Raw genomic sequence first — 27,663 nt, 5'->3', positions numbered from 1 at the left:
CTATTGATTGCCCTAACTTTATATATGGACTAGATAGAAGGTTTCCATCTTGGGTAAAGTTGTTCAGAAGAACAGGAGCTATCCTAAGGTAAAGGGTTTAGTTAAAAATTCACTCACCAGGCAGCGCTAGTTTTACATTAGTTTTGAATTGTTTGCCCTAACTTACCATCTTGACTAGATAGAAGGTTCCTGTCGTTGGTAAAGTTGTTCAGATGAACAAGTCCTATTCTATGGTGAACAGTCCAACTCATAAATGATTCACCATGTGATACTTGTGTGATAATAAATTTTGATTGTTTGCCCTAACTTAACACATGGACTAGATATAAGGTTTCCGTCTTCAGCAAAGTTGTTCTGAAGGACAAGACTTATTTTTTGATAGAAAGTTAAGCTCAGAATTCACTCACCAGGCAGCGCTAGTGTGACATTCATTTTGAATTGTATGCCCTCAGATGAACTAGATAGAAGGTTTCCGTTTTCAGCAAAGTTGTTCAAATGAACAAGACCTATTTTGTGGTAAAAATTCAGCAAATAATTCACTCACCAGCTGGTGCTTATGTAACATTCATTTTGATTTGTGTGTCCTAACTTAACATCTTGACTAGATAGAAGACTCCCGTTTTGAGCAAAGTTGTTCAGATATACTAGACCTATTCTATGCTAAATAGTTTAGCTCAGAATTTACTCATCAGTTCGCACTGTTGCTTCACGTTTTTTCAAGTTTTTTTTTAGTTTCACTTGACAGCTTTCCTTTCTGTTTTTGTCAAAGTTTTTAAAATGAATTAAAACCATTCTAGATGGAGCAGGAATTAGGGCGTAACAGCTTTTGTAAAAAAAGACTTCTATCGATGATTTCTAGGAATTCAAGGCACGTCCACGCAGACCAACCTAACCATCGGATAGGGAAAGTCTTTCCCTTCCCCATGAGGATGTTGGTTTGCGTAGGCGAGCCTTAAATTTCTAGAAATCATCAAGAGAAGTCATTGTTTACAAAAGCTGCTAGGCCCTAATTCCAGCTCTATCTAGAAATATATGTCAATCATCATAGTTAAGAATTTACTCCCCAGAGATCGATGGATCTTATCTTATCTTTCTTTATTGAAGAGACTTTCAGCCATCGGCTGGTTCATCTCTGGCAACCCCAGAAGGGGATGCCCTAAATAACAGAGTTGGGTATTTGGGGCCCCAGAAGGAGGTCCCCGACTAGAAAGTGGGTCTCGGAAGGAGGTTTCCCTAATACTGAGTTTTTTTTTCAGAGTTCGGAGTTCAGGTTCAAACAATAGTACACATATAATAACTGAGTAGTGTCACAGTTGCTGGCGTAGTTTAGGTAGAAGTAATTTGTCGTAGTCGGTAGTCAGTGTCGATAGCGGGTTGTTGGTGGTCGTGTCAGTCCTTGGGCTTAAATACTTTCATAAAGATTGGCGTCTTTAATAAATCAGATGACTGCTGCTTCGGTTGATGGGTTATTCGATAGGGCGTTCCTTATGCTATTCGGTATACCGTAGAGACTTCTTATATTGCTGAACACTGGGCAACCTACCAAAATGTGTTCCACTGTCATGGAAAGGTTGCAAGTGTCGCAAGTTTTCCGGAAATTGGAGGAGCAGCCCATGTTGTGAGTTGCACGTGTGTGCCCGGAACGGAGACGAGACAAGATAATCTGGTCTTGTCGACTTGGGGGGTCCTGCCATTTGGAAGTCTCTCCTTTCACCTTCCGAGTAAAATATTGCCTTTTGGAAGCCCACTCAAGGTTCCAGGCGTTGCGGATAATGAACCTGACCCATCGCTTAATGTCGGGACCAGGGACCTGTTTACTGAACAGTCGGCCAGAGCGGCCGGTAGCTGCCAGATGATATGCTTCACAATTACCTCTAATGTCGCAGTGACCCGGTACCCAGAGGAAAATTGTATTGGGTGGTGATAGTTCTTGGATCCCCTGGATCCATGGATGCCTTGGGAACTGGGATTCTAGGGCAGAAAGGGCACTGGCCGAGTCTGATAAAATGCAAATGGGTTTGTTGGCGCTTATAGTAACAGCGTGGAGAATGGCCGCACTTCCGCGGAGAAAACGGATCATTGGTCAGGGACCCGGAACAGTAGAGTCTGCGATTCCAAATCCGACTATTCCTCTAGCTTTAGAGCCGTCCGTGTATCGGTGATGGTAGTCGTGATACTTAGTAGATCGATGGAACTTAACTTTGTTTATATCGTTTGCTTTCATTTGACAATTTAACTAACTACAGCAATCTTGATCAGAAAAAAAAACTAATCCATTAGTTGCCAACTACGTTCAGAAGAGGGGCCGGAGATGAACCAGCGTCTGGCTGAAAATCTCCTTAATAAAGACAACCAACCAACCAACCGTTCAGAAGATTCCTGCCATCCACATGTAGAAATAAATACTCCATTCAATTGAAGCTTTCGCTTATTTAAAAAAATCTTAAACATAAGATACTCTTCATATCAGTCACTTTTGTTCATCTAAAAAGGAACTTTGAAATGACCACCTACAAAAAAATTACCAAGTCACTAAAATGTAACCCGCTATCAGCCCTGTGATTCCCCTAGCAGTTGGTATAGTGTGTTTGCGAAATCGAGCATTTAGTCTTGAATTATTCCGGAAATTCTAAAATTTCAGTATGATTTCAATCTTAGTGAGTAATACCCTAGAAAACCCAGTAACTCAAAGACATTAGAACTGAGTTGAATGACAATGAACGAACGTGACGCTTCTGGTTGCAAATGTGACCAACTGGTACATTTAAAATAAAACCTTACTCTGTGTCTATACAAAAAAAACAGAAACAATAAGCCATATTTAGCAGATTTTTGTTTCCCTGGTTGAGGCAAATACAGCATTATCCAAACCGTTGGAGGGCTCACGTTTTCCATGTTATGCAAACAAATATGACATTTCCAAGCACAGTTGGACGTCACGTCGATGTGGGTGTTTTGTGTCACGTTCTGTGCCACTAACGCAGGCTTCGTTTGCATTGCGCTCTCCGCTATTGAGATGGAAGCCGTAACATCTCGTTGGATAAACCCTTGGAGCCTCTGAAAACTTTTTATTGAAATCCGAAAAAAAAACTAGTAAAAACTGTTTGAAATTTTCTTGTATAATGCTTGAATTTCAACTCTAAAAATATATTAGCAAAACAAGTTAAAGGGTTAACAATTTTACCAACCAACGAACTAACCGTTTTTCTTTTTTTTTTTTGGGCACGGAACTACCACCGTACACGTTTTCTATATGTTGCCTCGTTTTCCTGTCCGTAATGTCTCTACAGCAAGCAATCCGGTTCGGCCCGGACGGAACATATGGCAATCAGACTAGCTGGTGCAACTGTTGGCTCGTATGCTAAACGCACTACTGTGCACATGAGGCACCATGGCGGTGCTGAAGGCGGACGCGTTATTTTTTGTTATTGTTTTGCTCGATTTCCACGAACGAATCGCTACCACCAGCAGCGCGAGCTGGTAACCGTGTTTGTTTTAGTGCACCCCGTACCCTATACCAGCAATATCCCCAACATCTAGATGAAAGCCGATGATACACTCCATTTCCAGTGTAGTGCATAGCAAAATGATTGAAGCTGACAAAAGCAAAAAAAAAAACCAAGAGAAAATGAGAGATAGAAAAGTTGCGGATTGCAGCTGAAACAAACAAATCGGAGCTGTAATCTAGATCACCTCTGCTAGACAAGTTAATGGCAGTTTTTTGTCATTAGGGTGGCTTAGTTTTTAAGAAAGGCGTCAGCATAACCTTAATTTCAGCTGTACACCAACTCTTCAAACTAAAATGCAATTGTTTTTTTTTTTTCTTCTTTCAATTCAAGTCCAGCTGTCGGTTAATTTTCGTACATTAAGAGCACTTCGTGGAACTTAACCATCAAGTTTAACTAAATCGCTGAACAAGTGTGAGACACTGAAGAGCATGTTTCGAATGAAATCATCGAAGAGCCGCAGCAGCCAGGATAGTTTAAGGGTGTAATCAATGTAATCAACTAATCAATGAGTCCACTAAACCGCTATTTTACAAAAGGCTGATGTACGGCTTATAAACTATAGAAACGAAATAGGTGAATTAGTGGGCTCATCGGTTACTTCGGTTATCATCGGTGTTCTCTGAACTGGTATTAAAAGGTGGCCTCCAAGGTTTTCATTTGATAGACTTGTCCTTAAAGTTTGTTTGAAGAATCCCTGAAAGTTCAGCCGAATGGTGTCCTCTGTTGATGACGTGTCTTGAACAGGGCCGTCTTTAGCTTACATATGGCTGAAGTGAAGGACTCAACAGAATTCCTACAAATGCATTGAACTCTTTAATTATTTTTAGCACCCTCTTTGACCATATGATGCAACAAATGCAACACAACTTACTAATGTTAGTCAAGACAAAACAACTTTTAAAAATTAAAATGCACCTGACATCACAAATCTTTACGTAGCAGAACTATGACAGACCAGTGACTTTCTTACATTAGCTAAAGTTCAGTTAGTCATTTCTATTAAAAATCTGAAATATCAAACTTTGTAATTGAATAAATGGAATGTCAATTTGATTGTTTCATTGTAGCATATTAATCTCCCAATAGCAACGATAAAAGCTCATAAATACGCTTTCGAGAAAGATTGCCACGCAAATTGCATACCCATATCGTGAGATATTAATCCATATTTTTGGTTACGTTCGCCAAACACAAAAAAAATGTATGGTTCGAACGGCTCGAACAAAGACAAGAATATGGGTGATTCACAAAAAAATATTTTTGCTTTGTGTAGCCACCATTTCCCAAGTAACGGCAAATAAAATGAAAATTGAAGACGTCTGTCTGCATATTTATTCCCAGCTGAAAATCAACAATAAAATTAGGAAATTATAACAGGGCTGGTAGCGATCACTGCTAACAAATATAGTGATTTTAGTGACCATGTTGAAGAAATAAGTGGCTAAATAGTGACTTAAAGTTGTATAAATAGTGACTAACAAGTGACCCTGAATTGAATTAAAAGTAAATTTTAATGAAAACTCTTAGGACTTTCTGAGGAGCGCAACTTCAGTGAACTTCAAAGGAAAATTGAGCTGAACTTCTGAGGATAATTTCATAAAGTTTGTGAGAGAAAACAAATTCGGAGCATAAGTCCTTGTTTTTTTTTTTTTTCTAAAATACCAATTAAATCTGAGAATAACTCCAGGACATCTTCCGAGGAATTCGGAAAATAAATTCAGTAGGGTTACCCAAACAAATTATGAGAAGAAATCTAAGGAATTTGTGAGGATAAATGCCAATGAATTCTTAATTCTTAGGAGACTTTCAATGTGAGTAGAATTCCAAGGGAAGGAGTGAGATTCAAAAGGAAATCTGAAATGAAATCAATGAATATTCTGATAATCTTTGCAAAGGGTGTCTTATTGTGAAGAATTTCAAGGTAATTCCGAGGAAAACTAAAATAAAATTGAATTCGGAGGGGGTAGCTTCATCGACATTCCCATTGAATATGGAATGGGCTATTTTGAGGTCTTCAGAACATCCCAAATTTTGCCTGAAGTTAAAGAAACTGCCTTGAAGTTCTTTTGTAGTTTGAAAAACTAGTCTGATGCTAACAATACTACTCATTAAATTCTTAAACTTCCCTGATCTTAATAGGACTTCATAAAGTTTCCTTAATTGTTCTAACAAATATGAATCTCTTCTAAAGGTTTAACAATTCGCTGAAGTTCTCCAAACTTCTTTAAACTTTATGTGACTTCTCTAATGTTAATGGAACTGCTCTGAGGTTCTCTGTTATTTTCTGAAATTCTCAAAACTGCTCTATCGTTTTTACAGTTTTCATGAAGCTTGTTGTACTGCGCTGAATTTAATTGAACCGTCCTTAAAATGTTTAAGCTTCAGTGAACTTCTAAACTTATGCGAAGACTTCAATAAACTTGTTAACGTTATCTGAAAATCTGGGAACTGCTTTAAATTTCCCACTAATTTTCTGAAACTAATGGAACTGACCTCCCCCTGAAATTGCTCAAATTTTCGGAGCTTACTAAACTTCTTTTAAACGCTCTTGCATTTTGCTAATGCACATACAAATGCCTGAAGTTCGCGAATCTCCCCTTAAGCTCCATAGATTTCTATGAAGTTCTAGAAATGTTTCTGAAGACCACTGTTCTTCTGTGAAGTTTTCGAAGTTTTTCAAAATTTCTGGAACTTTTGTGCTCCCGCAATTTTCATGGAATTAGAACGAAATAATTAATATGGTTTTATGATTTTTCTAAAGTTCATGAAACTTCCATTAAATAATCAATTTCTTTAAAGTTCTCTAGAATGGAATTAGAACGAAATAATTAATATGGTTTTATGATTTTTCTAAAGTTCATGAAACTTCCATTAAATTATCAATTTCTTTAAAGTTCTCTAGACAGCCCTGAATTGATCAGTATATTTCAAGAACCTGAAACTTTACTGAAATTAATTGATTTGCTTTGAAGTTTCGACAATTTTTCTTAAGTATTCTAACCATTTTAAACGCTCACTTATTTTCCCTGAACTTATCTACGCTTACCTGAAGTACTATTAATTTGTTTAATAATCCGGAAAATTTTCTGATATATATATATATATATATTCGAAATTCCCTGACGTTTTTGGATCAATCATAGAATTCTTGGAAAACCCCATAATTCCACGGAATTTCTTTTAAGTCGCTGCAAATTTGCTTATGTTAATGGATGCTATCTGATCGTCCTTGAAGTACTCAGAATTTTGTTGAATATCATGAAACTATCTAAATTCTAAGTTCTCTGGAATTTCTGGAAGATATTTAAAAGTTCTCACGTTTTTCAATAAATGGAACTTCGTTGATATTTTCACACTTTTCGCTTTCTAATCAACATAGGGGAAAAGTTGGCTTCGGCAATACCTTAACCTATTATCGTCAGGGGGGTAAACAAAGTCCTAGAGCACTCAAATTTGGCCAATAGTTGCTCTGAAACACAATGTATCCACATGCCAAAATTGAGCTCTCAAGGACGTTATTTACCCCCTGACGATAATAGGTTAAGGTATTGCCGAAGAAAACTTTTCCCCTAGCAAAAATTTTGCATTTTTCAAGTTCTTGAAATCTCCATGATATAACATCCTTAAAATACTCTCACCATTTCCGGATGTTCATATAACTTTTATCACGTTCCAGAAATTCTATTGGAGCTTTGCTGAAGTTGCCGGAACTTCTTTGAACTGCCTTTTGATTCTCTGATCGGTCTTCATCTTCTCGAAACTTCCCTAACGCTCTCAATTCTATTGAAGATAAATTTCCCTGAATATTTATGAAGTTTTCATAAATTCTTTGATGGTCTCTGTACTTCCCTGAAATTCTCGGAACATCTTAAGGGTTAAATAAAACAGCAAAAGGGTTTATCTTCCATTTAATTCCACTTAATTAATTTTTGGTATCCTTGACAGATACGTATTTCGACTACAATGTGCAGTCTTCATCAGTGTCATTCCCACTAAAGAACTTATCAAAATCTAACCCCCTTAAGTACTCATCCCCTAGGTAAAAAAGTCAAGATCATAGGTATAAAAATGAAACTACAATGTGTTGAATCGGAACCTACCTAACTAATAAAAACCAAATATTTAAGCAAGCTAAAGGAGAAAAATCTATACAAATCTCTAATAAGGAAAGTCCCCAAAGGCTTGGTAGCCATCATAATGAAGTAATGAAATTGGGTTGTTAGCGGAATGCTAAATAAAACAGCAAAAGGGTTTATCTTCCATTTAATTCCACTTAATTAAGTTTTGGTATCCTTGACAGATACGTATTTCGATTTAGTGGGAATGACACTGATGAAGACTGCACATTGTAGTCGAAATACGTATCTGTCAAGGATACCAAAAATTAATTAAGTGGAATTAAATGGAAGATAAACCCTTTTGCTGTTTTATTTAGCATTCCGCTAACAACCCAATTTCATTACTTCATCTTAAGGGTTCTCGATTTTTCTAAATTTACTATTATAGATATTGAAACTGCTCCAAAAAGTCTGAACTAAAGTCATGGGAACTGCTTCTTAAGATCTGAAATTCCCCAAAGATCTCTAGATCTAGCTTTTCTGATGTGCTTAGAACTTCTTAAACATTTGCACAATACCCCTCCAGGTTCCTATATTTCTCAAGTTCGCTTAACAACTTTTAATGTGCTCTGAAATTCAAGGAACTTCATAAAAGTTCCTGAAATTTTTGCAGATCTTAAAAGAACCGCTTTGAGGATCTTTATGATCCAATAAGTTCCCCATAATTTCAGTGTGTTAACTTCCCTTATGTTCCCGCGGATTGTTTATGGAGTACTGCAAATCTCAGCATTACCTCTCATTCCTCAGAACTTCTTCAAAGTTCCTACAATTGTTGTGAATTTAATGGGACTGCAATGAAGATCTCTAATCTTTCATAAATTTAATTACGAACTTGAAATACATCATTTAATGTTTTCCTTAATTCAGGCACTCCAAAAATTGTCAATATATTGAACTTGTACATGACATACGAAGCTACAAGACATTGAATATTTTTAGATCTTGGACTTACTTAAATTAAGTACGTTTTTTTTTTAACTTTATTAAAGTGAGAAATTAAGTAAGTGCTAAACTTAAACATTCAATCAGTGGCGTCACCCTAACCTCAATCTACCTGTTCAACAACTCTCAAAACGTAAACAAACAAAACAATATTGGTTCCAATGGATACAAATCAGTGAAACTAGAAGACCCTATGCCTTTTGAAACTGATTTGAATGTTAACATGACCCTAAATAACGTTTTCAAAGTTGTTGAACAGGTAAAAAGTGAGGTTACGCGACGCCACTGCATTCAATGGATTTGATTATAAAATTGTTTCTTTCAAAGTGATTGCCATGCCTTAAAAATGTTTGGATTAATTACTGTTGTTTTTGATTTTCCACAAAAGCATATTTTAAACGCATTTAAAATAAAAATAATAATAAAAAATATATAATAAAAATAGCTTTCTTAAGCCTGGAATTTATCCGTTAAAGTTCTGGAAAAACCTGGAAAACTCAGCAAATTTCATTTAGAAAAATGAGTAGACACCCTCTAGATAGAGTAAGACGATTAAACGGCACAAAGCAAAAGAATGATCAATCTTGAAATAAATTCTTGCTAAAAAAAGTTGAAAATAGTGACTGATTACAAGAAAAAGTGACTTTAGTGACTTGACCTTAAAAAAGGAGACTGTTTAGTGACTGGCTTGAAAAGAGTGACCAAGTCACTCAAAAGTAACTCGCTACCAGCCCTGTTATTGTATTCATCTGAACAATTTTTCCAAAGACAGCATAGCAGAGCATTTTTTTTTGTTTTTTTTTTAATTCTTTATTTAAGAGATTTTTAGCCTTAGGCTAGTTCATCTCTAGCATAGCAGAGCAGTTAAGTATACAAACATGCAGAAGCCAAATGGTAAATAAGCGCCTACAGATATAAGAATTCTGATCCAAGAGGCCAATCATGCGATAGGTCTTGTCCATCTGAATAACTTCAATGAATACAGAAACCTTCTTTCTGGTCCATGCTGATGAGTTTAAACGAGTTTGATGCAAATTGCACACTGAGGTTGACGATCTGAATCACTATTTTGTTTCTAGCCGACATGGCAACCCTAATAAACAAATACTATAAACGAACTGTATCCCGGATGGGTAAACTATCCCACAAATGGTTTGGATGATACCCCGAACACGTCGTTAAGTTCTCTTTTATGGTTATTTTTATTAGGGAAGTTACACTGAAAACGAATCTTATTCAGAAAGCGAATCACTTTTACTCATTCGTAGGGAATTTGATTATCTTCATTGAGTCGCATTCTTATGGAGACATTTCTAGAAGCGTACACTCAAATGAAACTAACTCAGAGAGTGATTCACTTTTACTCAGTTATAAACAACTGAAGATATTTCTAAACGTGTAGGTAATTCAGAGAACGCTTTTAGAATTTTCTCCATAAGAATGCGACTCAATGAAGATAATCAAATTCCCTGATATTCACTGATTTTCCAGTAGATTTTCGAAAAAATCCAGATACAGTACCTATGCGGTTTTGGCAACACTCATCAGCCTATTGCTTTCCTCAGATATGTACCAAAAACGGGAAGACACCGTATTTTTCTAAATTCACAAATTTTAAACGTAGTACCGCCAGGTAATAAGTTCAAGCAGTAACCGGAATGTTAGTATGATTGACAGCAATGTGTGAAGGAAACTGCAATCATATCGATATCAATGTATGTATGCAAGATAGCCACCATCCCTTCGAAGATCTTGTCTTGTATGCAGCTCCACTTAATAACAAGATCAATTTGAGCTACCGATCTGAATTCACAATATCGCTGTATCAAGGGCCAAAAACGGAGGGGTGGACCCGTAAGCAGAGGCACTTACGCGAAATCCACGGGAGTTTAAGAATCTCCTTCCAACAAATCGAATAACGCAATTCGCAATACTCATGCTTCATACAGAATGGTTTGTTAAGAAGGGCGCATCAATCTCCCTGAAACTGTTGGAGTAGAATTCAGTCCATCACAATCGAATCTGTAGGATAAAGGAACTGATTGTGTTTATTCCCTCCTAGACTCCGGTTGTAATACCACTCCAATCGTCAAGTTCTAGGTCAAATGATACCCTGATGCTCCCTCCCAATCCAGTATTTATTTATGTATAATAAATATATGTAATGGAGAAATGAAATATATCAGAACATTAAAATACGAAATAATGCAAATCAGTGGCGTCCCGTAACCTCCCTTTTTACCTGTGCACCAACTTTCAAAACCAGATTCAATGCCATATTCATACTTGAATCGGTTGAAAAATACACTCAATCTTCTATCGAGCTATCCATTGCAAGCAATATTTTAATAATTGTTTATGTTTTGAGAGTTGGTGCACAGGTAGATTGAGATGGATAAAAAAATGGTATTCTGCTACTGCAACCATCTCGATATCAATCTACAAAAAAGGCTTACTTAATTGCATAAAGTTTTCAGTAAGTTCCGTGATCCGTTTCATAACGCGATTTACTCCATGATACGAGAAGAGGTCCTTAGCATGGAAATTTTCTCACCCTTAGAAATTCTTTTCTAACTGTTTTCTAATTCCACGCTAGGGGCAGAAATTAACTCAGTTCCCCTACATTTAGCATACGAAACACTTGTCTTTAATCCCGTTATAATTATATTTTTATTTGAGCATGTTGAGACCCAGCAGCGCAAGAATATTATTCCGGATTATACGCTTAACCAAACGCAAATTCGCGGCCGGATTTCTCCGGTGAGAAATCGTAAAAGTAGCGCTTTCACCTCTAAAACTTGTAAATAGATTCCTAGGGGCATCCCACTCTAAACTTTAGTAGTACATTATATATGTTCAAATCTCTCATATTTTTTATTGAGTAGGTATATTTAATCTTGCATAATTTCCATCGTAGTTACCGGTTGCTAGTGTTGTTGTTTGTTTTTGTAAGCCATGTCAATTTTATAGTTTTCGCAACTTATGAAATGAAATTAATTCTTGCTTTAATCTATTTTAATTGTTCATAAAATAATGATAATTGGTAGGGGAAATGTCTCTAATGTTGGCCTATGGATCTAAGATTGGGCCCATCGTTAAAAATCTGCTATTTATCAATTTTATCAAGATGAACGCGTTATTGGCACGTTACTAATGGATATTTTTGGGTGCTATTTCTTCTATATGTATTTCAATTATGCTTATCTAATAGTGTAAAAAATGGTGTGTTATTCGAATTACTGATGGTTTAAAGTAAAGAGGTTCTAGAACCTCTCTAGTTTTGAGCAGACTTTCCAGTGCGCTATCATGAATTTCGACTCCTTTACAGAGCTGTTCCAGATTCCCAAAAAAATAAGGAACCGTTGATTGACATGACAGACCCAAGTATGGAGAAGAATAAGTTCTTGGATATGCCTATACAGGTCAATGATACCAGGGTTACGCTGCGCATTTGTCTGTCGAACTACGACGATGAAGCGAAACTTTTACAGTAGGAAATCGTACTGATTGCAATAAGCTTTTCGGGGAACATACATCGGAATACGGAGTTACTTTAGACTGGTAAAGTAATTAGCATTTTGCTAGTAGTCGATGTTTTCATTTGAACAAAAATTTCCCAGTTTTAGTAATTGGAACCATTGGTGATTGAGGATTTCAAAAAACGTTATCATTAGAATCCGTAGTGGCAAATATATTATCCCGGTTGAATCGAAGCGTTTCATGCGAGACTTGTATAGCTCGATCGTTCCAGAACGCGACACGTAAAAGAAGTTGATTGGTTGGTTGATTTTATTTAAAAGTTTGAACAATCGATACTTATTTATTCACATTGTCATGTGTTAAAATAAATTGAATTAATTTATGTTTTACAAATCTATGCTGTTAGCTGATGGAATCAATGAAAAATGGATTCGACATCAACACATAGCAGATATGGCATATATGGTTTAACAGATGAGAATTGACGGTTCCAAATCCGAGGAAATGTAGTTCATATTTACAACAATACTATGTACGGCAAAGTGGCATAATTCTGCGCAACACCTAATTCCGTGCATTTCGCTAAAATGTTGCAATATTTTACATCTAAATTTATATTTTTACCATGCACACAGTAGTCAATACCTACCATCATGTTCAATTCAATTCAATTTAAATACAAGTTCCAATTATTTAAGAATATTTCAAAACAGCCCGGAATTAGGCCTGCGCAGAATTATTGCATTTTTCGGCAGAATAAACACGTTCGGTGGGAAGCTAAAAGATGCGACTCTCCAGATGCCACACACACAAACCTTCACAACTTCTTTTAAATTTGTCGAACCTCTTAACGGAATCCCTTTATGAAGAGCTTTGTGTGTGTTCGATTAATTCCTTTTAATTCCGTTATAATTACTTATCCTTTGACAGATACGCGTATTTCGTCTACTACTTGCAGACTTCATTAGTGCCAAGTACTCAACACCAGAATCCATCTTTAATCCACGAGTCAGTCATACTTATTAATAAGTTTCTGTGATTAAGAAATATTTCCCTGAATTTGAATGAAATTCCCTGATTTTTCCGCTTTTTCAGGTAGTCGATACCCTGGAATGATTAAAAGTAACTTAAAACTGAGTAAAAGTTACTCACTCTCTGAAATAGTTTCATTTTCAGTGTACGAAGCAACATACACCCCATTTTAGTACTCGGCAGTCAAACGATGACTGCAGCCAAATTTTCTTAATTAAGCATTTAGATTAGCATTCTAAGCCCCAGCTTTTTCTATCTGCAGCAAATAAAAAAAAAATTGTGGTATCGGCTCGTCTCTCTGTTCTCTCGATAGTCATAATGAGCGAGCACGTGATTGGTTGATTTTGAATAAAAACTTTGATCAATGTTCAATAGTTAACCATTGATAAACAACTATCATCTCTATACCAAACAAATCTTACATTCAATCTGAATAAAATGGAGTAATTAAAATTGAATTTCATTCATAAATGACCATGTCGTAACCGTTCAAAACCTAACACTATTATGTTACACTTTTTTTTGCACCCCAGTATAGTCCACAAAGACGTAGTCCTACGTCGAAGTACTCCATAATAATTGAGATGTATGTTGCTTAAAAACATTAACCCTCTACTGTCCAAACCCGCCTTTTGACGGGGTATATTCAATAGCTGGTTTGAATTGGTTAGCAAATGTTGTGCCAATGGTTGGAAAGAAACACCACGTATTTAACACATGGAGAAAAAGCATGGGAAAATTTATTAGGACCAGAAATTCATCCAGCTCTCCTACATCTTACATATCTAGATAGAGCTGGAATTAGGGCGTAACAGCTTTTGTAAACAATGACTTCTCTCGATGATTTCTCGGAAGTCATGGCTCACCATGGCAAATCGACATCACCATCGAGTAGAGGAAGACTTTTTGAGTTTACCATCACTAAACTTTGCCAGTTAGTAGCAAACATTATGAGCTTCAATGAGGCTTAAAACGAAAATTTTCAAAAATGTACTTTTTGATAAATTAACTTTTTTAATAATAAATATAATTTTTTTCATTGATACAAACGAAATTTTTTACAGTGTATATTTTTTACACAATTGCCAAAATAATATCTACAACTTTGCTCTAGACCCCAAATCAATCGAACAAAGCGTTTCGGCAATATATATTTTTAAACTCATTAGTACTATTTTTACACAGGCCCTTAGTAGTCGTAATTCAATATGAAAAACTGAGAGCAGAAAATGGCGCCTTTACTAAAAAGGAACAACTGTGCAAAGTTTCAGCGTAATTGGAAATGATCGGACAGGATCGATTTGCGAACCTTCGTGGAATGCCTCTGTTTACAAAGGCTGTTACGCCCTAATTCCAGCTCTATCTGGAAATCGTAAAAACAGCACTTTCACCTTCAAGATTCAATTGCAATAGCAGCAACATCACAATACTAAAACTTCACTGTGATGCTAATTTTCATAGCTCTATACTGTCAAGGCAATGCTTGTCTACGTATATTTGAATCATTATTCGATCAAAGTGCTACTCCAAGCAATAAAAAAAATTCCATCCAAGCCAGACCATTCCCAGGTAGCAAATCTAGAGCTACTTGGTTTTATTTGAATTGTATAAAGGTTTTATTGCAGCAACAACAATTTCTATACACATTGTCATAAAATTTAAGTTTTATAAAATACTATAAGCTATCTGCAAAACTCTAATAAATCATATTATAAAACCAACTGATGTTAATGGTATTTAGATTTATGAAAGGTTTTGACAATGACAATGTTTGAAACATCATTACTCAGCTATTTATCGATAAATTTTAAATCCATTGATCCCGAATGAATCTTTAAAGTCAGTTGTTTTTTATTTATTTTTTTGTTTCCCTACCATAGTTATAATAACATATTGATTACTTATTTTTTTTTTACTATTAACGAAATTACTGATATCAAAACGCATACATAGATTTGTTATCAAGAAAACATGATTCGTTATCTTTTTGATATCCTTCATATAGCATTTAGATCTCATTTTTGTTATGATTACTGTTAACTCTACCACACGGTAGGCAAAATATGTTATCACGAACGCTTATATCAAAATATTAAAATTAGTTTTCATTTTGTTTTCATTCTCTGCTCGGGTAGGGTGGTTGTTGCGTGCTGTACCATCATCAGCATTGTTGGCGGCTACTCCCGCCTTGAGTTGTTACATTCAAAGCGAGCTTCATGTTAGATAGCATTTCCAACCAACTCTGAAAACCACTAGATGAATGTTAAACGTGATTTCAAATAACAGGGCCGTTCATAAATAATTAGACAATCTGAAAAGGAACAGGGCTAATCACAAATTACGTTCCCACGGTAATTGAAAAAAAAAATCACGAAAACTGACCAGTGGCTTCAACTAGAGTCGGTGTATAATGAGTCACGCCAAGAGTGAAGCCAAGTCTACCTATTGAACTGTCAAACCGGCTACCTATCGTGCAAAGTAAACAAGCATTACGATGCTATGAAAGGTCCACGAAAGGTATTGCAATTAAATATAAAATATAATCGAAGAAATGATCATATACGCGCAGTGAGCATTACATTTGTCATGCGATACGTTTTGTAATGATCAGTAATGCCAATTTCTACTATTTTTCTTTAAGATAATTCGACAAAATCCCTGATATAATGATTTACTACAGCCGTTAATTTTTTTCCTCGCTAGAAGTCATTTGAAGTTGATGCAGAAGTCCTCTGTTGCCAAGTTAAAATAAAGGGAATCTTTCAAAAACCGTGTTGCGAGTTCAACTGTTTTTCTCTTGGCGTGACTCATTATACACCGACTCTAGCTTCAACAAAATTTTCGGAAATAAAATCGTTTAATCTGTCTAATAAAATTTAGTGTGTACCTAACATTCAGAAATTTGTTGGAAACTTACCTTTTTTTCTAAATTTTAATTCATTTGTAAATCAAAATAATCATCAATTTGAAGCGAAAAACTGTACTACCGAAATCAGGAATGTAACGGCGCCGGTGGTGTAGTGGTAAGCGTGATTACCTCTCACCCCAGCAGGCCTGGGTTCAATCCCAGTCGGCGCCGCCGGGATGTTCTGAGGCATAACATCTCTGATCACGCCTTCCTTCGGATGGGAAGTAAAGCCGTTGGTCCCCGGTTCATGAGTTGATGGGTCGATAGGTAGGGTCCAGGTGTGGGAGCTGCCTTCCTGGCACGTCGGTAGCATTGGTGCTCAGCACGGAAAACAAGATCGACGGAAAAAAACAAACCAAAGAAATCAGGAATGAGCGACATAATTTGGGGAGGACATTCCAAAACCTGTGATATCTAATGCGCAGAACAAAAGCCGAAGGTTTTAATTTTTTCATCAAATGTTTGCTGTTTTATTACTATCAATATATATACTTTTAATTATTTTCAAATGTTTTTTCATCTTTTTCATTTATCAATAATCTCTGTACAAGTAATTTTAATTTTATATCATTTATATATTCATATATTTATATATAGTATATTCAGTATGTAGTTTGAAGTGTTTTTTTATTCTCATTGTAATCATTGTATTACCATTAAAAACTAAGCCTAGTAAAAAAAAAAGAAAAATTAAAAAATCTACTTTCACTTGTTGTTTGCAAATCTTATAATTTAGGTGTATTTTTGTTTTGTTGTTTACCTCTTTCTTCTTTTCATATTTTGTTCTCGCTGTGTTTCATGATATAAAAGAAAAAAGTAAGAACGACACAGAAGGTATTGTTTGTTTTTTCCTCACAAATGAAAATCTTTTTTAATTTGAAATTAAATAAAAGACGAAAAAACAACGAAATATGCTCTGTCAGCTTTCGATTGTTCGTACAAACGCGTACGGCACACGGTCGTACGCGTTTTTGTTTGTATCCGTTTGTCCGGGTTCTGGTTCTGGTGTCGAACTACAACCGCGAAAAAGAAGAAGAAGAAAAAGAACAGGATTCGACGAAACCCAAAAACTCAAAAAGTTCCAGGACAAAATCTAACATCATGATCTCTCTCTCTCCCTCTCTCTGTGTGTGTTTTCCTATCGTAGTTGAATCATCGTTTCTCAAGTGTTTTGTCACACTGCAACTGTAAATGTTTGTGTGAGGGTGTTATTCGAACTGATTTCATTTGCTTTTTTTACAAATACATCTACAGAATAAAGTTTGACCATTGTTTTGTTATAGTTATGCATTGTCCGCTCGCGGCGTTCGCGTATACGTGGGCTTGTTGTTCTTCTACACAGAGTAAATTGTCCACTGGCGGGTGCGCGAAAGGGATTCTCTTCTTTTCGGAGAAAGATTTTCTCCATTCGACAGAATACACGAATAATACATGATGATGTTCCACTGAATAGGGGGTATTTCTACTTTCATAAAACCGGGTGACGTCGGGTGATGGGGAAGTATTGTATGTCGTGAACTAATTAGGGATGATACTTTTACGCTTTTTAACCGCTTTCTCGACCACCGTGTCACCGTGTTGTTTGTGGGTGTATGTGTGTGTGTGTGTGAACAAACAAATGATCGAGAAATTTCGAAAAAGGAAAAGTTCAATTAGCCTTTCGATGGTTCGAATTTCGTTTTGGTGAGGGGGAAGGGGGGAAGGGAGAAAGGGGAAGGGGCAAAAGTTCTAGAAAAGCAAAGAAGACACGTTCTCTACGAGTTGTGTAACCACTACTAAAATATGTGTATGTATGTATGAGTGTGCTTGCTCGTCGGTTTAAGGGGGTTATTGTTGATTTTTACTCTCAATGATGGTTTTTGTATTTACAGTGTTATATTTTCTCTGCACCAAAGTGGCGTTTTTTTTTTTTGTTTAATTACCTTCATTAAAATTGGATTCAAATGTACTGGTTTACCGGGATAGATAATATTGAATTGATTTCGGAATATACGCGTTTCTGTTTCAAATGTACATTTACATGATACGCTCTACTATAACATGCGGGAACGTGTAAATTTTAAGATTGGTTTGTAAACTGCTGAATTTCAATGATTTTCTCCTTTCATTTCTTTTGTTTTCCGCTGCAAAAATGTGTTACTGTTTATCCCTCTATAGTTACATGCATTAGGTAAGGGTGCTTCTTCTTTTTTATCATCATCATCATTTGCTTCTATTGTGAAAGTGAATTTACGGATTTTTGTTTTTTTTCTTGTTTATGCTCGCTTTCGAAAAAAGAGTGTATTGACAGTTTTATTACTTCCAATAAATTTTCTTAGCTTCGCTTCGCTCGATAGAAATAGTAGGACACATCTAAGACAATAGGGCATCGGGTATTAAAATTTCTTCAATTGTTTATTTTTATATTTTCCCTTCTTTTGTTTCACTACATATCAAGACGATGCCTGGATGCCTCTCTTTTCGGTTAATTAATGCATGTGGATAATTTTGCATTGTTTCTTTTTTTTGCAAAAGTGTTTCCTCCCTCGGCTACTGCACGGGCGCTTCCTCTCGCTCCACCACCCTTCCCCGTTCATCCGTTCGACACTCTCGCAGCGGATGTGAGGGACGGCAGAGTGGGACAGCGAGAGGCTTGCACACGCGTGTGAATGGTAAATAAATCGAGTACGGATTTTGAGTATGCATTAGCGAGCGAGCAAACATCTTCAATATGGCGGCGGCGATGGCGGCCACAGCCTGCAACGATCCATCGCATTTCTCCTCCGCTGCTGACTGTGCCGCCACCATGAGGAGTCATTTGCATTACAATTATTGTGTTTTTTTTCCTCTTCATGCATTAGCAATTTGGTATCATCGAAATTAAGAAAATAAATAAGAAATAATAATGAAACAATCTACGCATGAACTTTATCCGAAATAATTTACATTATACATATACACAGAGTTTTTCTTCTTGGATTTTCCTTCGCTTGGTTTTTGTTTTCGAATGATTTTTGTCGAATTTTGATGCATTTATTTGACATAAAGATCGCATGGTAGAGCGACTTTCGCCGCAGTGCTTTCCATTCTGTCTGATCGTATGTCACCATTCATGTGTTTCGTTATTAAATAATAAAAACGATCGTTTCTATAAATTTACATTACGTATATAAATGCTTCAACAATTGTTTTTTTTTTTCATAACGTTTTTTTTTTCATTCTCCTCGTGCTGTTTTCTTATAAAAAAATTCTCTTTTTGTACAATTTTCAGTTCATTTTTTTCATTTTCTCTTTGCTTGTTTTTAGTTACAAAAAAATACTGCATTTTCATCGAATTTTCCGTTAACTTCACCGTTCACGTCCTTGCCTCTCCGGCCCTGATGCGCCCCCTCAGGGAGGGAAGGGGACCTCAATATTGAACTGTGCAAATCCATACATATTTTTTTTCTGTTTTGCTGGCCATTAAAAGCTAGTTAACCAAACTCTCTCTCTCTCTCTCGCAACCGCACGGGTTAAAAGTTACACTCTACAGACTACTACAACTAAGGGAAGAAAAAACTAACACTCGATCGAACTCGTCGGTGGCGGGTTCAGCGAAAACGTGAACACACGCACACATCCTCGAACACGGGCGCATACGTTCGTTCACACACGTGTGGCGAAAGCAAAATCGAAAGCAAAACTCACAAACACAGAGCAGGAAGAGAGTTGCACAGTTCAAAATGGTGCCCTTCCAGGGTGGTTGTTCACGGCGCTGCTGGAGGGAGAGGCTTGCATTTGTTTCTAGATCTCTATACATATATAACATTTTTGCCTCGATTATAATATTTACACAGTGATTTGTATTTCTTGTTTGTTTCGATTTACGCTTGCCGTTTATTTAGCATCTCCCTTAAAAGTTACGTGTTCACAGTTTGTAAATGTTGTGTTTAGCTGTTTTCTTAGTTACTCTGCTTGTCTGCTTGTTCTGACTTATTTGTTGCTGCTTAATAAAATAAGTTCTGCTCTTTTTAAAAAAAAACCAATAGCAATGATTTTTTTTTTTCGCTTTCATGTTTGTTTTCTCGCTCAGTTGTAATATAAATATTCGTGTTCTCTCCACTAAATCACAGTTTTTTTCATAGTTTCTCTTAATTAGTATTCAGTTTCTTGTCAGCGTATTTGTGTGTATGTGTGTTTGTATGTATGTTTGTGTTTCTTTTTTTTCTAATGTTTTCTTAATTTTGATGAGAATCATGATTCCATTTCAAAGTTCATTTTGTTCTCGTTTTAAAATAGCAATAAAATTTGTACATTCGGAGTCTGTATTTTGACCGTTTTTATTTGCCTTCCGTCTGTTCCATCTCAATGACTAAAGTGAGAACTAAGTGTGTGCTCCTCTTCTCTTCGCTTTTGTGTAAACACACAAAAAATCTGAAAATTACCTAAAAACTAATGTAGAAAAAACAAATGCTGCTGTTTCTAGCCTTCTTCTTTTTCCCCCCGGGAAAAAGAGTATTCCTAATCCAAAACACGTCTTCTACAAGCTCGAATGATGATTCCTCCAGCGCAGGATTCACACACTCACACACACACACACAATTTCAGAAAAGTTGTTGTTGTTCTTGCTGCGTGCGTGTGCGTGTGTGTGCGTGTGAGAGCGTGTCTATTAATCTTCTTTCATCTCGATTGTTATTAAAATAGTATCCTGATCAAACTATCCGAAAAACCTGGAGCTGACCTCCTTCTTCATCGCCACCGCCGTCGTCGACCGTGTCGCTCTCGTTTGCCCTGTGCTTCTTCTTTGTGTTTCACCATTCGCTCACCACCACCCAAACCAGCGGCAGCGGCAGTGCCTGCAGGGGGCTGCACGGTAGGTATAATGTAAAAGTTGATCGAAAAGTTGCCAATCCAGTTTTTTATTATTTTCGTTTCGTTTTGCTCTTTGTTATTTATGTTCAGGGCTTCTTCTCGATTTCTTTGCCCTCTCGAAGCGTACGAACGAAGCAGGCGGCGGCAGCGCACCAACCAAACTGGTTATCCACTCCACGCAGCCTGCTTCGTTTTACGTTGCTTTTTTTTTTGCATTTTACTCTACCACAACACCCCATATAAGGCTGCCTACTACTGCTGGACTGCTGGCACTGGTCCGTGGCGATACAGTTTTAGCACTTCTTTTTCTTCTTTTCAGCGAGAAAAGCAAAACGTGAGCGAAAGACATCAGGCGGCGACGGTGGAGAAAAGTGTGAACCAGGCTTAACCTTTCGATCGCGGACTCGTTGAAATCAAACGACGAGTTTTCTTTCCTTAATCTTAAGGGAGTAGGTATCGGGTTGCTTTAAACTTTCATAATATTCTTCATTTGATGCTCTTGGTGTGGTTGTGGTCAGTACCTCTCTGCTTATATATGTTGTTCTATATAAAAACGAGTTACTAAGTAATTTGTACGTTTTGCTTAAAGTCTTATGTTTTGCTATGCCTTCCTTAATCTTCTGCTGTTGCTGTCTTCCTTTCGAATAGTTTTGATTTCGTTTACCAACCCCTACCGTCAGTGTTCTCCTGTTTGTTTGTGTGTGTGTATTTAAATATTATAAAAGCTTATACACTCCCTCTTCCGCTCGGATCGAATCTGATTGGTACTAAACACTACAAAAAAAAAGCAAAACTCTCTGGAATCGAAAAATATTTAAAACAATATTTTCAGACATTTTCAGCTCCATTTTGGCTCCCGGTTTGGATCGTGAATAGACTTTTTCCTATCTCAACCCTAAAAAAAAAAAGTCGAGCAAACATTACAGATTTTCACCGACAATCACACGATCTTGATCTTTACCTTAAGTAGTTTGATTTCGTCATTTGTTTTCACCTCGTTTTTTTTTTTTAATGAACTCAAGTAGGTAAACCGAAGAAACACCCTGTCGTCACATTAAGTTGCAGCAACTTGATTGCGACTGAAAGAGGTTACATTTAAGTTCCCGCAACCGTTTTCTGTGCCAAAAGGTGCTTCTGGTAGATGGTGGAAAGCAGCCCGGAACGATTTGCACACACGTTTTAGGAACTATAACTGCTCGCAGAAATTCAATTTCATAAATAAACCTAACTTGACTAGCACGTACGCACAAAAAACTTCAATTCTAAACCATCTTCGTCCTTGGAAACAATAATGGAGGGTGGGTGCAATTGGGTAGTACTACTTAACAGTGTTGGTGGTACTGACTTTATGAAAGGTATTAAAGTCTACATTTCAACAAAGGCGAAACAACAGTCGTACACAATTAAGGGGGCGGGGGACGACGTTGCAATCTTTCCGGGCGGGGGAATTGACGGAGTTCGAAGCTTGCAAAATCACGACTTTGGTCTTACACGGATTTCGCATTCGTACGGAGGTAAAAACAAATGAGAAATTTCTAGTTCTAAAACTGTGACACCGCTTCGGTTTTCGATTGTTTTTTTTTTTTGTTTTTATGTCTTGCTTTGGTTTTTTTCTCTTATTCAAAAAATGATTACTGGTAAATATATCAATGAATGTGATAGTATTTTTTTATAAATAGATTTTTCTCTTTGCTATTATAAAAAGGTAGCTGATATCTCTATTTTTTTCTTATGCTTTCTTTCATTTGTTTTTGTTTTCTTATTAACGATCACAATAGGTAGGTTGGTATCCATTTCTTTCGCCGAATGGTTGTTTTGTTTACTTAGATTTTTTCTTGTTATTGTGTTTGCTCTTGTGTAAAGTCCAGGTTTCACGATTCCGTAGCGTATGTTGTTGTTGTTGTTGTTGTTTGTGTGTCTGTTTTGTATATAATCTCTATATATGAGTTCTCGCTAACTTTATTGTACAGATTTTGTTGGGTTTGCGTTTTACCTTTGTGTTTTGAAATTTAGCACTGATGTCTCTCCTGTTTCTTAGCCGTTTGTTTACATTTGTATCCAAATGTATAAAAATATATAGTATCACATTCAAATATATTCATTAAGCGTTCGTGTAGGTCATCATTTTTCTACTATTCAGTTATTTTATTAATCACAACAAATCTTGATCTCCCATTCCCTAAAGTAACCTCTCTCTGCTTGTTCTTATCTCAAGATAAAAAAAAATTAAACAAACTAACTAAACTTTCTCAGACTTTTCAGGGTTGTTGCTGTTGCCATTCGTGTAACAAATGTTCATCCATTGTCTCACTTATCTATCGCTAGTACTTTTTTTCCTCTTCCTATTCTTCTTCTTATGTATGGTGGTGGTGGTGGTTGGCGTTTGTTAAATAAACATGATTGACTTGTTTCCACATAATACGATAGATAAACGTTTTGTATACATATAAGCTGTTTCTGTTTCGTTTGGATTTCACAGAAGGAGACCTTAAACTAAGTAAGTATGACTTTCAAATATCACGATTTTAGTTTTCTCGTTTTCTCTTCCCCTCCGCGCCGCTCGGATCACATTAGAGGCGCGGAGATCTACTAGCAGCTAAATCACGTTCACGCACTTTGCCCAGGTACCGGAAAATATTCACGCCGTCGCACTCCTCGAATCTGCCCCTTTTATAAGAGAAGACAAATTTTACCCAAAAAATCCTTCTACTCCCCTTTATTAGCCTGCTTTCTTCTACCCTTTTTTCCTATTCCTATGATCTAGTTTGCACCCTTCGGTTGTTTTAGCATTTGATTTTTTTTTTCACTAAAGTCAGTCCACCTCTGTTCCACCTACGCGCTAGCGAAGGCTTTAAAAAAAATCCCCAACGAATGTTCGGAAAATCCAGTTTCCCTAGGGGTTCCATTTACTTCTCCTTTCATGGAGCGCAAATGATAATTCTTAACGCAAATTTAACTCAATAAAAAAAATCACAGTTCAGCTCGCTTTCGCTAGGTTTTCTTCAACTGTTGCATTTTCCCCCCCGAAAATTTCCCTTCGAAATGAACAAACGAAAAATGAGCGCACACACTTTACACTTTCCTACGAAAAAATAAAACTTTGGATGCACCAATTTCCTCCACCTCGAAAGTCGTAATCACTCGCGAAAAAGTCAGCGGCGAACGAAAAAAAAAAAAAACACGTTCAAACATGTCCAAACAAGGAAAAACTGCTGGTTGGTGCTGCTGGAACACACAACGCTCTGGGCACGCACGGGGGGAAACCAGAAACACGAAGAAGAGGAAAGATGTGTCAAATGTTTGCCACTTTCGCCAATCTGCGGTCGCTGCATCGGTGACTGTTGCAACGTTGCCATGACGACCGACGACCGCTTCGATTGCTTTCTAAACACTGCCTGCCGACCGATCAGATCAGAAGGGGGGTGGTGGCAGCGTGTGAGTGTGTGTGTGTGTGTGCACACAATTAAACATTAAAATCGAACATTTTTTGTGAATTAGATCACCCTTTTTCACCCATCGCCTTGCAACATGCACGCACACGATACGACGAGTTTAGGGCAAGCAAAAGTGACTTGCAAATGATTTGCAAGGAAGAAAGAGAAAAAAAAGAAGAAGTCTGCAAACAATTGACACATGTCCGCTTGCTGCTGCTGAGTGTGCGACAAAAATTGGAATGGAAAAAAAATACCCATACAAAATGGCGTACGTCAACCGAGGACGTAACCCTTCAACCCGAACACAGAGCCACATTGAGGATGGCGGCGGCGGCGGTGAAACGGTGGAAGTTTGTTCATCCGATTATTTTCGTTTTTTTCGCAGGACGGAAGGACTGTGTGCGTGTGCGCTCGTCGAATGTGCATCATTCTGTTTTGATCACAATCACAGTTGAATATTATTTATTGAGTTGCAGTTGTCGAAATTTGGAAAATTTTCCGATAAATGGGCCGGCTAAGGGCATTGCACGGTTGACAGCAGCAGTAGTTTCTGCTCCCGTGTCAAACGTCAAGTGTGGATGATGTTGTTGTCGTGGTGGTGGTTTTGTTATAAATATTTTACGATCTCGTAAAAATGTCGATATATGTACAAAAACGTAAAACGGTAGGTTTTAAAATTCGTTCTCTCCATTAAAGATTCACGCTTTCACTTGTTTTTTTTTTTTTTTGTATAAGTCTTACCCATTTTCCCTTCCTTTTTATTTTGTCGATTGGGGCAGGCTAAATAGTGTTCACTATGCTTAAAATGGCAGTCGTTAGTAAATTAACGATTTTTATAACATTTCCTCAGCGTGTTTTCCGTTTTTATGTCTTTCCACTGTTCTCAGTTTTGTTTGTATTTTCTTGTTTTGCAAAACATTTACATACCTAATATAAACTTATAAAACCTTACTAGCTAGAGCTTTGTTTTGATTCACAAACGAAACAATTGTCACGCTATTCATCATCATCATCATCATCATCATCAGCCTGCCCGGAGTCACTAAACGAATCGGGTCCCACGCACCCAATCACACCGGAAACCGGTACAAAGTCAGTCATTAAGTTATTTTTGCAATCGTTAAATGTACACTCTGCTAAGAAAAGATAGCTCAATCAAAATCACCGGGAGTCAAATTTCGGTTACCTTAAAAAAAACAGAACAGCCAAAGTGAGTGAGTATACAGAGTAAAGTAGTGTCGTCCAAAGTTGGGTCAATTGAAGCTCTCTATCTTTTCTTAAATTCGAAAAAAAAAATTGTTTCTATTTACAAAGAAGTACAAAAATAAGACTACTTTTAGTATATTATTTTTATACAAAAATAAAAAAATAAAAAAAAATAAAGAAAGTCATCACAGGTTCAAGAATATTATACAAGTTGATGTGTTTTGTTTTGAAGGCAGGGAGCGTCAGCAGAGTGGTAGCGGTTGACCGACGACGACAGACAGGGACGGGGCAGCACCCCTGGGAATGGGGACTGACATTGAGCTGACTTTGCGGGATTAGATTACACACGCTGTCACGTCATTCCAGGCTAAGACGATTATCCGCACATCGGCCGTTTCTCCCTCGATTCTATTGCGCATCTCGCGTGTTCTAAAGACGCAATTTATCGACCGTGTGCCTTTCGCCGTATTCTTTCCCTTCTTGGTTTCGCATAGCAGGCCGCCGAAGACGGTAAGTGAGCGAGCGATGCAAAATGGCTGCGCCTTTAATGAGCGGGTGTAATTTTACACGTTTCTACGAAGCGCGATGATAATTAGCTCCGGTCTGATGAAAGCAAAAGTGGCAATCGCCTTGTACGTAGCGCGATTCACGAGGTCCATTCCCAATTAAATGGGATATTCCAAAAGGTTCTCACGCTTCCAAGCGCGATAACGATCGGATGAAAACAATAATTGGCGTCACTCACAGCACTACTCTCACCCGCTTATAGTAGCGAAAAATACACCCGTTCTAACTAGAAACAAACATCCCTGACGTCAGACAGATGTAATGTTTTATTTTTCAACCGAGGCTAACTAGATTCGCGTCACGCTCGCACACATCCGTACGTCGTATACGTATGTGACATCGTCGTCGTCGCACATCCCACTCAGAACCGGTTCAAAGCGGAGACCGCTCACATACTACACGTCACACTATACACACATCATTCACATGCGGTGTTATCGTGCACGAATTTTTGCGGATTTTGCAACTACAAAAACGTGAATGACAACCGTTCACAGTTGACGGTCGGCTTATCTCATCTTGGTAATTTTCCATCGCAAATAGCAAACGAAAAATGCTTTAATTTTTCTTTTTTGCACGGAGCAAAATAACTCAAAAAGACGGTTTGTAAACACGATAATAATGAAATGCAAACGAGCACAGAGCAGAGTTGCACTCACGCAACGCCACCACCATCAAAGTAGCAGCTGCCGCCACTCGTTACGAATCGTCGCCATCTTTGTTTTCATTAGCTGACCGCCGAAAACAGCAGCAATTTAAAATATGACCAATTCTATACTGAGCATTCATAAAGGCCTCTGTCGCAAACGTCAACAATGGCTCCTTGCGCAAATTTCTAGCTATTCAAAGTCTATCGAATAGAGGGACTTTTCCCCTGCACAATCATCGTGGTGGTGCTGGGATGAGTTTATATTCTCGAGAAAATTTGCGAATAATTTCACTCAAAGAAGAAGTCGATGCCGACATTTCAAAAGGGCGAAATTGCATTTGTAAACCATGGCTTCCCGCATAAACGCGAACCATATCTTGACCTTACCGAAAATGGTTAAAAATTGTTTATAATCCTTGCTAAACTTTAACTGAAATGGTTATGGAACTTTACATGAACGTTTGTGTGATAAAGTTTTAACCTTATGTATTATGGTTTTTTGGAAGTGAACCTTACAAACAATGGGTTGTTAAGAACCATTACCATTTAAAATTTTTGTTTTCTCCATACATTTTCGGAAAGAGAACTATATTAGAACCTTTTTACTTATGGTTTGAGAACTTTAATGGTAATGGTTATGGTAGTCAGTAAGGTCCATGGATGGTTTTGTAACATCGATCAACTTTATGTGGAATATATCGCGAATAGGTTGCCTGTAAAGTAATGATTACCAATTCGTGATATATTCCACGTAAAGTTGACCGACAATACAAAACCATCCATGGACCTTACTGACTAACATAACCATTACCATTAAAATTCTCAAACCATAAGTAAAAAGGTTCTAATATAGTTTTCTTTCCGAAAATGTATGGAGAAAACAAGAATTTTGAATGGTAATGGTTCTTAACAACCCATTATTTGTAAGGTTCACTTCCAAAAAACCATAATACATAAGGTTAAAACTTTATCACACAAACGTTCATGT

The 27,663-nt window shown here is 37.1% G+C and overlaps 1 protein-coding gene and 1 long non-coding RNA gene across 2 annotated transcripts in view; both read right to left on the bottom strand.

Annotated features, from left to right (window-relative positions):
- The window catches only part of LOC135701904 (inositol-pentakisphosphate 2-kinase-like), a 422,782-nt gene that overhangs the window by 358,899 nt on the left and 36,220 nt on the right, over window positions 1–27,663 (bottom strand). The window lies entirely within an intron of this gene.
- LOC135701901 (uncharacterized) lies at window positions 16,430–27,023 on the bottom strand. Its single transcript, XR_010517674.1, has 2 exons — window positions 18,774–27,023; window positions 16,430–18,725 (listed from the first exon to the last, which is right to left on the bottom strand). It is a non-coding gene; the product is annotated as an uncharacterized LOC135701901 (long non-coding RNA).

The sequence above is a fragment of the Ochlerotatus camptorhynchus genome, unplaced genomic scaffold, assembly GCF_037179485.1.
Source record: "Ochlerotatus camptorhynchus isolate MF236.1 unplaced genomic scaffold, CSIRO-AGI_Acam_v1.1 ptg000179l, whole genome shotgun sequence".
Lineage (NCBI taxonomy): Eukaryota > Metazoa > Arthropoda > Insecta > Diptera > Culicidae > Ochlerotatus > Ochlerotatus camptorhynchus.
This window is presented reverse-complemented; position numbering and strand designations above follow the sequence as displayed.